The sequence below is a fragment of the Sebastes fasciatus genome, chromosome 4 (genome assembly GCF_043250625.1).
Source record: "Sebastes fasciatus isolate fSebFas1 chromosome 4, fSebFas1.pri, whole genome shotgun sequence".
In the NCBI taxonomy this organism is placed as follows: domain Eukaryota; kingdom Metazoa; phylum Chordata; class Actinopteri; order Perciformes; family Sebastidae; genus Sebastes; species Sebastes fasciatus.
In genome coordinates, this window is record NC_133798.1 from 32,635,166 (window position 1) to 32,646,347 (window position 11,182).

Below are 11,182 nucleotides of genomic sequence, written 5' to 3' on the forward strand. Positions count from 1 at the left end.
CAATATACACCTTACTTTATATATAAAAGTAAGGTGAAATAAGTCAAGGTTGACTTGGTTTTGCACGGGACACGAACAGCGGTCTCCTGGGTAAAAGACGTGTATTTGTTCGACCTATCGATACCTCCCCTCCCATCTGCCGTACTCTGACTTTCTCGCTCTTTATACTACGTCCGTTGCTCTGACCGCTTAATGTCTCGGTTATACTTACAAACGGACGTGGACATGGACAGCAACGGACACCACAGATGATTAGTATTTCTATTTATACTGTCCGCTGTGAGGACACGTTCCACACATGCTCAGTAGAACGCTAAGTGGACGTCCGTACAGAGCCTAAAGTGGAAGCGGAAAGTATAACTTTGGCTTTATAATAACACGGACGGGTTTACGTTGGAGTTAGTTGAAAGCCAGGTGTGTCTCACTACGCATAGACGCTAAAGGGAGCCGCTAAAGGGAGACGCTAAAGGGAGCCCCGGTGTGTTGGTATCAGACGCTGAGGGCCACTGACCAAGCGTCAATATTGGACGAGTTGGGAGTGAGAACAAGTTGGATTAACCCTTGCCCAAACTCTAACTGAATAATCATTCCGTGCAGGAACACCTTGTGTGCACAGAACTATGGCAAACTATCTATCTTGTTTTTTTTATTTGTCGTATGTCTTTTTAGCAACTTTGCTGCATTCCCAAATCTCAGCAGAAACTTTAGGTGTTATTATTACCAATAGGAAAGATTGCTATGATAATAAGACCCAAATTGTAATAATCCAGAATCATCCTGTAAGATACCTGAGCATTAGTTCCATTAGCATTAGACCATAACTGATGATTCATAAGTTCTGATGAATATGATGCTGCACCGAGATCATATTAAAACTGCCTAAATATGTACCAACGATGTGTGTCCTGCTTTTTGTAACTGCACTGCACGAGCCACACATCTGAGGTGTTTGTTTGACTCAGCCAATGAGAAAGTACTGATTGGTGTGGCGAGCACGGCCTCTAGAAATTTATATTAGCCTCTGTGATCAATAAGGAGTTTTAGCTTTATTGCATTGCAATCAATAACACCAAAACAAACTAAATGTTCATTAGGTTTCATGATAAATTTATGAAACAATACAATAGCTTATTGATTCTCACAGAAGTTTTATATCACGGACATTTTAAATGTGGAACCCTTGTAGATTTCATAACAGTTAACACATTAGACACTATAGAAAAAGTTTATACTCATAGCTCTTAGATTATTTTTTTTACGTTCATTTTACTGATATCAGCAACACTTGCAAAACAGCATTTGATAAATTGCTCAGGGACATCCAATCAAAGCACAAAAGGCTGACAATAAAACTCAAAAGGCATCAATTAGGGTTAAAGGCTAAGTGGGAAAGCTTCTCTGCTGCAGACATCTGGTTGACCACGTTGTTGTGCAGGTCCAGCCTGCCTGCACCAGCCAATCGATGCGGCCGGATGCAGACGATGAGGGAGCAGAGTCCGCAGGGAGAGAAGTTGAATCACATGCTCACCGATCGATACCCAGCAGTGTATTTCACCTCCGTTAAGATACCCACACACCGCGGCCTCTGGAACAGACACATCTGACCAGCCTCAAAAGACGGTTAAATGAGATTTGTGAAGTGCTTCTTCCTTTGCAAATTAAACATTTAACTTCACTGAAGTGCAGAGAGGTATATTTTGGTGTGGTGTCTGAGATGTCAGTGTTTCTCTATGTGCATCTCTCCCACAGGAAAGATAAGACAACAAAATGGGAGGTTTGACGATCTAAATTTCAGATTTTTTTTAAAGAGGCAGGTCCACAAGTGAGAATGTTATCTTCCGAGAAACTAATCAATAGAGCCAATCTCACACCCAGGAGGGCTTTACTGCGTGGGCACTTATTGATGCTTTCACAGTTGTGGCACTGGTGCACATTAAAACCCCTCAGCTCCTCCTTCGGCCCCTCAGGATTCAACACTGAAAAGCCCCAAATACTGTGGAGGTGCCATTTATTACAGCTTTTGATTCTCTTAGAAATTGCTTCACTTTTTAAAGCATCTTTGACTCAATACTATACTGACACGTTTAGCAATACAAAAACTGCAGAACGAAATTTTTGTTCTGCTCACAAAGTGCAGCCTCTTAATTTATCTTCTGCCTTTATCTGAGCGCAGAGTCTCGGTTTATCGAGAGAGAAGTTTAAGGGCTATTTGTGAGGGGGTGGCGGGTGTGGGTGCAGCGAGGAATGACAAGAGGTACGCTCACAAAAGGACGCACTGAATAGATTTTTTATTCTTCAACTTTTGATGTTCTGTAATGATATATTTCAACATCAATAAAAAAAAGAAACGCGATGGGGGGGAAAAAAAAAAAAATCAATGCACCTTAAACAAAATCACATCCTGTCAAACATCCTCGCACAATCCCACACAGAAACAAACACATCTCAGTGTTACATAAAAACAGCATTGCAGTTCAGCCCATGATCTACCCCCACAGAACATTATATACATGTGCAGGAACAAGTCTGTCTACATTATTCTGTGTAATATTGATCTGAGGCTGTTTTTCATGGTTTGGACTATAAGAGAGGAGGCTGTTCTAGCAGCAGATAAATGTCCATGCGCCTGGAATTACATGTTCAACAATTCAGACTGTTGCACGAAAGGGCATACTAATGCCACGATAATACGCATAATGTGATAAAGCGTGCAATAAGTATGTCTTTCTTGATTTCCGCCTACACCATATAGTCTGTACTGACTGCAACGTAAACACATCTGTGTAAAAATGCTACGGTAAGTACTGTTTTGCAAGTAAGGGATAATGTACAGTCAGCTGGTCATTGTTGTGAAATAAACCCCAACGAGGGTTTGAAGGGGTTTATTTTACAACAATGACCCGCTAGCTGTTCATTATCACGTATATTACACGGCAACTTACTTAAGAAATCAATCATTTTACACAAAAACAGTCCGACAGAGTCCGACATCAGAACTGTGCCCGAAGCAACGATCTGCTATAAAGAATTAACAGACCGTAGAACGCCGTGATTGACCAACCAGGATCGAGTACTCAACAAAGCCGTGCATTAAGTTACGTTAGTGACGTTTGTCACGTGTTTTTTTATTGACGTTTGTGACGTGTTCTCTGTAGTTGTGTTACGTACATGTTTTAACTAATTTACTTACTTATTTTAAGCCCAACCATGACGTTTTTCCTTACACTTTGGTGCAAAGTCTGAGTGTCCACATACGTTAAATTGGTGATATAGTGCACCTTCTCCTTTGTTTAAAGACACTGGTGACTCATTTTCTCTAAAGCAAAAAGGCTGTTTCAGACTATGTGTATTAAAGTTATTGGATTCATTAAGCACTGGCATTACATTAGCACAGCTGAGCGGATGCCAACAAACATACATTTCAGCTATCCTCTCTTATATATCCCCTTCCCTCTGCTTTGAGCGGGATGTTGGAAATACTGTATCCATCCAGCCATCCATCCATTGTCTATACTTATTGTTATTCATTATTGATTGGGTTAACCTGGACTGCAAGTAAACTGGTTTGCAAATCAACACAATTAATTTACACATTAAAGGTACAGTGTGTAGGATTTAGCGGCATCTAGAGGTGTGGTTGCAGATCGCAACCAACTGAATACCCCTCCACTCACTCTTCCCTTTCCAAGACTGCGACAACGTGAGCCGCGAAACGCCAGACTCTGCTATCACCGTTCATCTCTCTCATAGGCCATCCTTACCATAATAACACTACTTTAGGAGCAACGGAAGTCAGACGGCATCTGGCGGTACCACGGTTTTGCACTCTGCGGCTCACGCTAACACAGTTTCACAAGCATGTCGGAGAATTACGGTGGACTTCAAGTAACGTAAAAACGCGAAAGGCCCTCTCTGCAGGAGCCAGTGTTTGGTTTGTTTGTTCTGGGCTACTGTAGAAACATGATGGATCAACATGGTGGAGCAACGAGGAGAACCTCGTTCTATGTAGATATGAAGGACTCAATCTAAGCGAACGAAAACACAACAATTCATAGTTTCAGGTGATTATACACTAATGAAAACATAGTATGAATATTATATTCCATTTCTGCTAATAGATCCCCCGAAACTTTTTAGTGATTCTGTATGGGGGTGGAAGAATAATAGTTATATCCCTTGGAAAATAGCTGGTGACAGGTATATAAGTGTGGGTTTGTGTTTTAACTAGCACCACTGGCAGAAATAATAAATTGCTAAAACTGAGCAGAGCCGGAGAATGGCTGACACTTCTTTGCAAGATTTCTGTCATGTTCTGTTGTAGTTAGGACCTGTCTTCCTTTTAGCCCACAACTCATCAAAATGGAGCATTTTGTTCTCGATCCTGGTCCCGAGGTCTGCTTTTTTATTTTAAATCAGGTTGATTTACACCTGAGATTTCAGGGGCACTTAACTGCTTTCTGTGTTAATGTCCCTACCAAGGTGCGATTAACTAGACACAGAGTTCTGTGTCCCTGCGATCAGGATTAAGAGTAACTGAGCTAAAGGCCTTCCTTTAAGCATCTTTCAGAGGCAGAGTTGAGAGCTTTTCGAGGGCCACAATGGAACGGTTCTAATGTAGATTCACCTGAGGAATGCAAGTCCAATCTTCACTCTCCTTTTGGCTTTGTTTTGTTCTCCACCAGCGAAAAATGTTTGGATCTTGTAACTTTAGCTCTGCTGTTTGGCGCTGCTAACCAGATAATGTGCAGTCAGCTTGTCTGTGCTTGTTTGCTAGGAGCAGATGCCCATAGTTTAATATAGGTGGCTGGTGATTACCACTGCTAACAAACAAACTCACCATTCAGGTTCCTTCTGTGGCACCAAGCGGCAACATCCGATTCAGAAAAGTGAAGCCAATGTGGAAGTGCCTTAAACTTGCATTCTTTGTAATTGCCAGCAGCGGGCGACTCCTCTGGTTGCAAAAAGAAGTGTGATTGTATAGACGTCTGAGAAAATGAGCCTACTTCTCACTTGATTTATTACCTCAGTAAACATTGTAAACATGAGTTTATGGTCTCAATCACTAGTTTCAAGTCTTCTTCAATACAGCATGATGTTCATTTAGTAAATTATGGTCCCATTTAGAGTCAAATAGACCATAAAGCAGGGGATGCTTTAGGGCGTGGCTACCTTGTGATCGACATGTCGCTACCACAGCGTTGTCCGGTCTGGGAGTTGTCCGTGTTTTCGTCTTAGAACTTTCACCCTTTCACAGTGTGTTTTCAGTTCATGAAAGTTAATTGTAACATTTTGGTCACCTAATAATGTCTTATTCAGCGTTTGGTCGTACTCCACCCTCTCGTGTCACTTCTGGTTGAAAAACACCAAGATGGTGATGGCCAAAATGGGGATGGCCAAAAAGTCAAACTCAAGGCCTCAAAACCGTAGTCTAAACCAATGGGTGACGTCACGGTGACTACGTCCACTTCTTATATACAGTCTATATGTGACCCCAATTAAAGCTCGGAGGGCACAGGAGGTAATATCAGAAAATAATGAACGTCCTCAGCTCTACATGTTTTGACAGCATAATGTGAAAGATTTGTGTGTCACCACAGTCATCAAGTTAAGTCCTAAATGACCCACTGCTACAACCTGGGATGAGTGAGCAACATCAGCAGAGTCAGACAGGAAAACTGCTCCATTTAAAAAAAAAAAAAAGAGGACAAATATTCCTAATTTTCCTCCCATGAAGCCTTCCTCCCCTCTGCTGTCCCTCTGAAGCAATTTGTAGTGCCAGATTGCCTCGGTGCAGTATGACAGGGAGAAGTGGCTGTTTATCAGACGAGCTGGTATTTAACTTTGTAGGACACATTTGTATTGATTGGGCTTTGTAATTTTCTCCTGAGTAGATTGAGCCGCTGGTTGCAGGCTGGCGTGCATTAAAATTAACAGGATATGCCTCCAGCATGGCTGAGTAATGCCACAGTGTAGACAGCCATGCATGATTCTCACAGCCATTTACGTAATAAGGAAGATTGCACACAGGAGAGGTGCTTTTCCTGCCAGAGAAACTGGAGTACGTTTTTTTTTGGTAGTAGGTAAATTCTAAAAATATACCTGGCACTGCGCTAAGCTCTGCACTTGGATTTAAGATTTAAAATGGAATTTTATTCATGCCCACGGGGAAGGTTAAAGTTACTAAGTTAATATGGCACTGCTGTAAAAAAAAATTGCTTGCATGCTTCTAATTTTTTAAAAAGTGGCACTTTGGCTCCAACCTGATCTCATGGAAGGCATATAAACAGCACAACATTTTAAGGACATTCCACGTAGCGTGATAACGCATTTTAGGCTTTTCCCACCACAGAGTTAACTTTGTGAAACGTCTGTTCCTAGGTTTAGGAAAAACATCATGGTTGGGCTTAAAATAAGTGCGTAAACTAAGAAATTTTTTTATGTAAACAACGTAACATAAGTACTGAAAACACATCACAAATGTCACTAACGTAACTTCAAAATAAGTCAACAACACTTTGGGACATGAACGCCACACTTACCAACCCTCCCGGGTGGCTCACGTTTTTCACTGCTCACTCCCGGTTTCCTCCCGGGGTCACGCTTCTCTCCATTTTCACACCTTTTTTACCTTTTCGTTATCTCAACCTGTTTCTGGCACTGTACAGAGTGTATAAGCTCTACTGCTTCCACCCGGACGACAAATGTTGTTTCCCGGCGGAAAGGAACTGCTCGAGACCATAGATATATATATATACTGTATATACGCTCACGACCAACACAATGCTGTTTGAACTGCGCTCACGGCACATCACAGCATGAAGAAATGGAGAGTATACTAAGAGAAAGAAATACTCATGCAGAGGCCAAAAAAAGAATGAATATAAAAACCAATGAATATTAGTTTATGCCAGAGATTCACATAAGTTCACGCCAGAAGGGAGAATTATTCAGTTTTCTTTCCTGAGAATTTAAAGTAAAATTAAAAGCAGGCCTATTTAACATAGAAATGCTGTTATAGTGTACTTATTATTTTGTTCATTCTTTAAAGTCGCCAGAATGCAGGAAACAAAGTCTCTGAAACCCGAGATGCCCCGCTTTGATTTTGAAATCCTCCCTATTTAAGGTCTCAAGGTTGGCAAGTATGATGAATACTGGTCTCCTGGTTGAAAGTCCTGTGTTTGTTGGACCCATCCACCGCCCCTCCCACCTGCCATAACCAGTCTTTCTCACTTTTGAATTCTACATCACTAGCTCTGAGCGTAACATATTCACGCAGATACGTTTACTTTGCAGTCTGTACAGACAGTACATTGCGTAAAATGACATTTCAAAAGCCAAACGCTGTTGTTACTGCACGCAAAATTGCCGTGCCATTCATATGTAATTTGGTGAGACCGGGTTGGTGGTTCAGTGTTATTGGTTAGCCGTGTTAAGAGAAGGTTCTGTGTTCAAACCTGCTGGCCGCCTGCAGCCTTTCTGCTTGGAGTTTGTATGTTTTCTCTGCATCTCTATGTGGGTTTTCTCCAGGTGCCTGTTTCCTCCCACAGTCCGAAAACATGCAGGTTAGATGATCATTATTAGAGGGAGTAGCAGAGGTGGTAAGGCAAGACAAGGCTGCACACACACACACACACACACACACACACACACACACACACACACACTGGGTAATTTAGAGAGGTTTACAGAAGACATGGAGACAACAACAGACCTAAAGGAAAACAGAGCCATTTAGTGATTTAAAAAGGTAGCAGTACTTTCTTAGGTCTTTGTTAGGACTCGAGCTGCACCACTTTGAACTACTGTAATGGGCTTTTTAAGGTCTTTCTAGGACAAAAAAACTCTCGGACAGTTTATTCAAACTGTTAGAGATAATAAAGTGTTCAGTGTATTCATTTTCTTTCTTCTAAATTGTGTTTCAATATGAATTCTCTTATCGTTGTGGTGGTATTAGACTTGTCTCTGTGTGGCTGTGAGGACTCTCTGACATCACCCAGTAGTAGTAATACTGGCGGTAGTTATAGAAGTATATGCAGAGTAACTGTAACAGTGAATTAAAAGTGCTGATTGTCTTGAAGCGCCCTGATACGAGACATCCTGACAACCATTAAAAGAGCAGAGTAAGAGGAGAGAGCTAACCTCTGACTCCACCGAGCTCTTTTCCCTTCAAGGCCTCCTCGTGCCTCCGAGCGATCGCCCTCTTTCACCTCTTTCTCTCTTCTCGCAGACTTGTCCGGTCAGATTGCGAGGAGGTGGAGTACAAACAGGCAGACCTCTGACATCCAGTTCTCTTCATAAAGAGCCGAGTGCTTCATTCCGGCTTTGGTCTCCTCGGGAGGAGAGAACTACGATATGTAGCCGTTTCTGCCTGACTGATGCTGGAGTTTACTTTACTGAGGCGTTCCTTTATCTCACTGTTTGAGTCGTGTTGCCAATATGTTCAACTAAGCGTGTTGAAACTTGTAATCATTTCGAGAGGTTTATGCATCGAGACGGCCTTCAATAGTTGCATAGCAACAGCAGGAGGCGTGACGAGCTGGTCCTCCGTGGGGGCTCTGACCTCCTCAGTGGACAAGACGGGGGAAGATGCCCTGCTTTTTGACAGCAGTTCATATTGTTAGTGACACTTAGTTTACTTCACATTTTGCTCACTCCAGAGCTCTGCTTGTCAATTATATCGGCTTGTCGCAGTTCACTGCTTCATTCCGGCTAATTTCCATGTGAGCGGAGGTGTGATTACCCTCCGTAGCAAAGTTAGAGGAAGTCTTGATAAACACCCGGGGCTCCCTGCTGACGATCATTATATTCATTCCTAACATTATGCCAAAGGTCAAACATTTTAATATACACACACAGTTTACACAAAATGTAACAAGTCAGATCCATTTTTTTTCACCTCAGCGTACTCTTGTGTAAAAGTTCTGTTGGCATAAGTCTTCTGGTAAGACCTATTCAAAAATAATAATATAATAATAATAAATAATTTCAGAATTTGAACTTAACCACTTTGCAAGAATATTTTAATCCATTTAAAAAAAATAATATTTAATCAAGTACTGTGATAGTTTTACTGTCTTGCTTTGTCTTTTCCTCATGTGGACACATGTGGGATGATGATCATGCACAAAACAAAAGGTTAACTGCTAATTTAACATGCCAGAATTAAATCCCTATTTCAGCACCATGTATAGCGGCACTCGGCCAAAACATTTATTTATTCACTATTTAGAAAATAATCTCAATATGCAATAGCACAACGTGCTGTCAACAGCAGGCCACAGCATCTGCTTACTGCTCAGACTAAGAAAAGTCTGCTTTGATGACAGACTTCTGTCTTCTTTTTCTGATTTCCTGTGGAGGGTCATCTGCGGCGCCCACATCTCTTCAAATCTCCGCACAGGGAAGGAAGAGGTCCATCTATCCTACTGAGATGAACGGCAAACTGTTCAGCGTGAAGACATTCATCACTTAGCCTAGATGCAGTGTCATCTCTATTGTCACACAAGCTCAAGCGCTGACAGTGATTCTGATTTGATTTGATGATTATTGTTTGTAGTGTAGATGATTTGCTCTCATCTGCGATATTATGTAGTCTACTGCTTCTGCAGGATGTGAACATTGTATTGATAAATCACAGCAACCTCGTTCTCGACTCCCTCCTCACTGCTGTCTGCTCGTCCGTTTGCACTCCACGTTGTTTTAACGCAGCACAGAACGCGCTGTAATGGCAGGCAAAAACCTGATTTTAGAAAAGCAAACTTGAAGTCAAAGCAACTACCAGCCCGTTTTCATTCCCAGAGCGTCAAATACTGAGGCTTTGTCATGGCTGCCGGTGCGTGATACCGGCGCACAAGGCACCCTTTAGCACCAGTATGAGATGCACAATTAACAATGCTAAAACCCATCCGTGGCAACAGTAAACGCTCCGAGAAAGTGCGAAGGGAGTGACTGTGGTGTCGTAGTTTAAAGAGCGAAAATAGACGGACGGGAGGGGAGGTGGAGGGGTCCAACAAACACAAACCTTTCAACCAGGAGACCGCTGTTTGTGTCCCGTGTGTTAAGTTTCACTTTCACTTTACAATCAGGTGTTCGTTCATGTACCGTTTTCGCAACGTTCAGTTTCATTTTCACTTTACAAACATAGTAGTTTTAAGCCCAACCATGTAGTTCTGTCCTAAACCTAACTATAGTGGTTTTGTTGCCTAAACCCAAAGTGACGCCAAAGGGTGTGACAAAGCAGCCTTATTTTTGTCCCTACATGTTGTCTCCACTGGGGACGCTACACACTGTTCCTTTAAGTTAATAAATCACTCATTTATTAATGTATATTCATATTCACTTACATATACCAGTATAATAATGACAGAAAAATGCAGTAAGACTTGAAATTCCCTCCGACTCACATCTGCATTTCCTCATAGACCAAAACCCTGTGGGCTCACATTCTGGGGTTATTTTTGTTTGCTTGAATAAGTTATTAATTTTTCATTCCTGACTGCTTTAAAATGTAATCACGGTACACTAGGCTGTATTTTTTCTTTTTTTTATTATTATTATTCCTGTGAAGAACCATTTCAACAAGCCTACCAGGCATTTATTGGGAATTTGCATTCATAATCACCCTCCTCGCACCATCGTAGTAACTGCTTCAGTGGTTCCACAAAAGGTGTTAAACTAAGTCGGTCTCTGAGAGACCTGAAAGACAGAAAACTGACAAAATATATACAGAAGTTTGCTCGAGGGGGAGGTGGAATACAAATCGCTCTGATTATTTTACTTTCCTCGCCTAATGCTAAAGTCACTCGGATCAATCTAATATAATGGCCTTAACAAAAGGTGTCGTCTAAACTTTTCCATTAGGAGTTGGTGTAAAAAATCTTTTTTCAAGTAGCTTCAACACTCAAACCAGACCTCCCCATTAAAGTGAAGAATGTAAAAATCAGCATTTGAAACATCACTTAAGCAGCAGCTTTGATTGCTGCTGTAAGGACGGAAGAAACAAAGAGAGCGTGGGCAAAGTGCAAGTGTGTGACTGTGTGGTTGTGTTTATTTTATGTGGGGCGTTTCATAGTGGCAGGGAAGGTAAATGAGCAGGATGAGGCCTGCGTGCTGCTCAATCTGATCGCACCTGCACTCCATCATCCTCCGGCTCTCAGCGCTCTAACAAGGGATATGAGTTCTG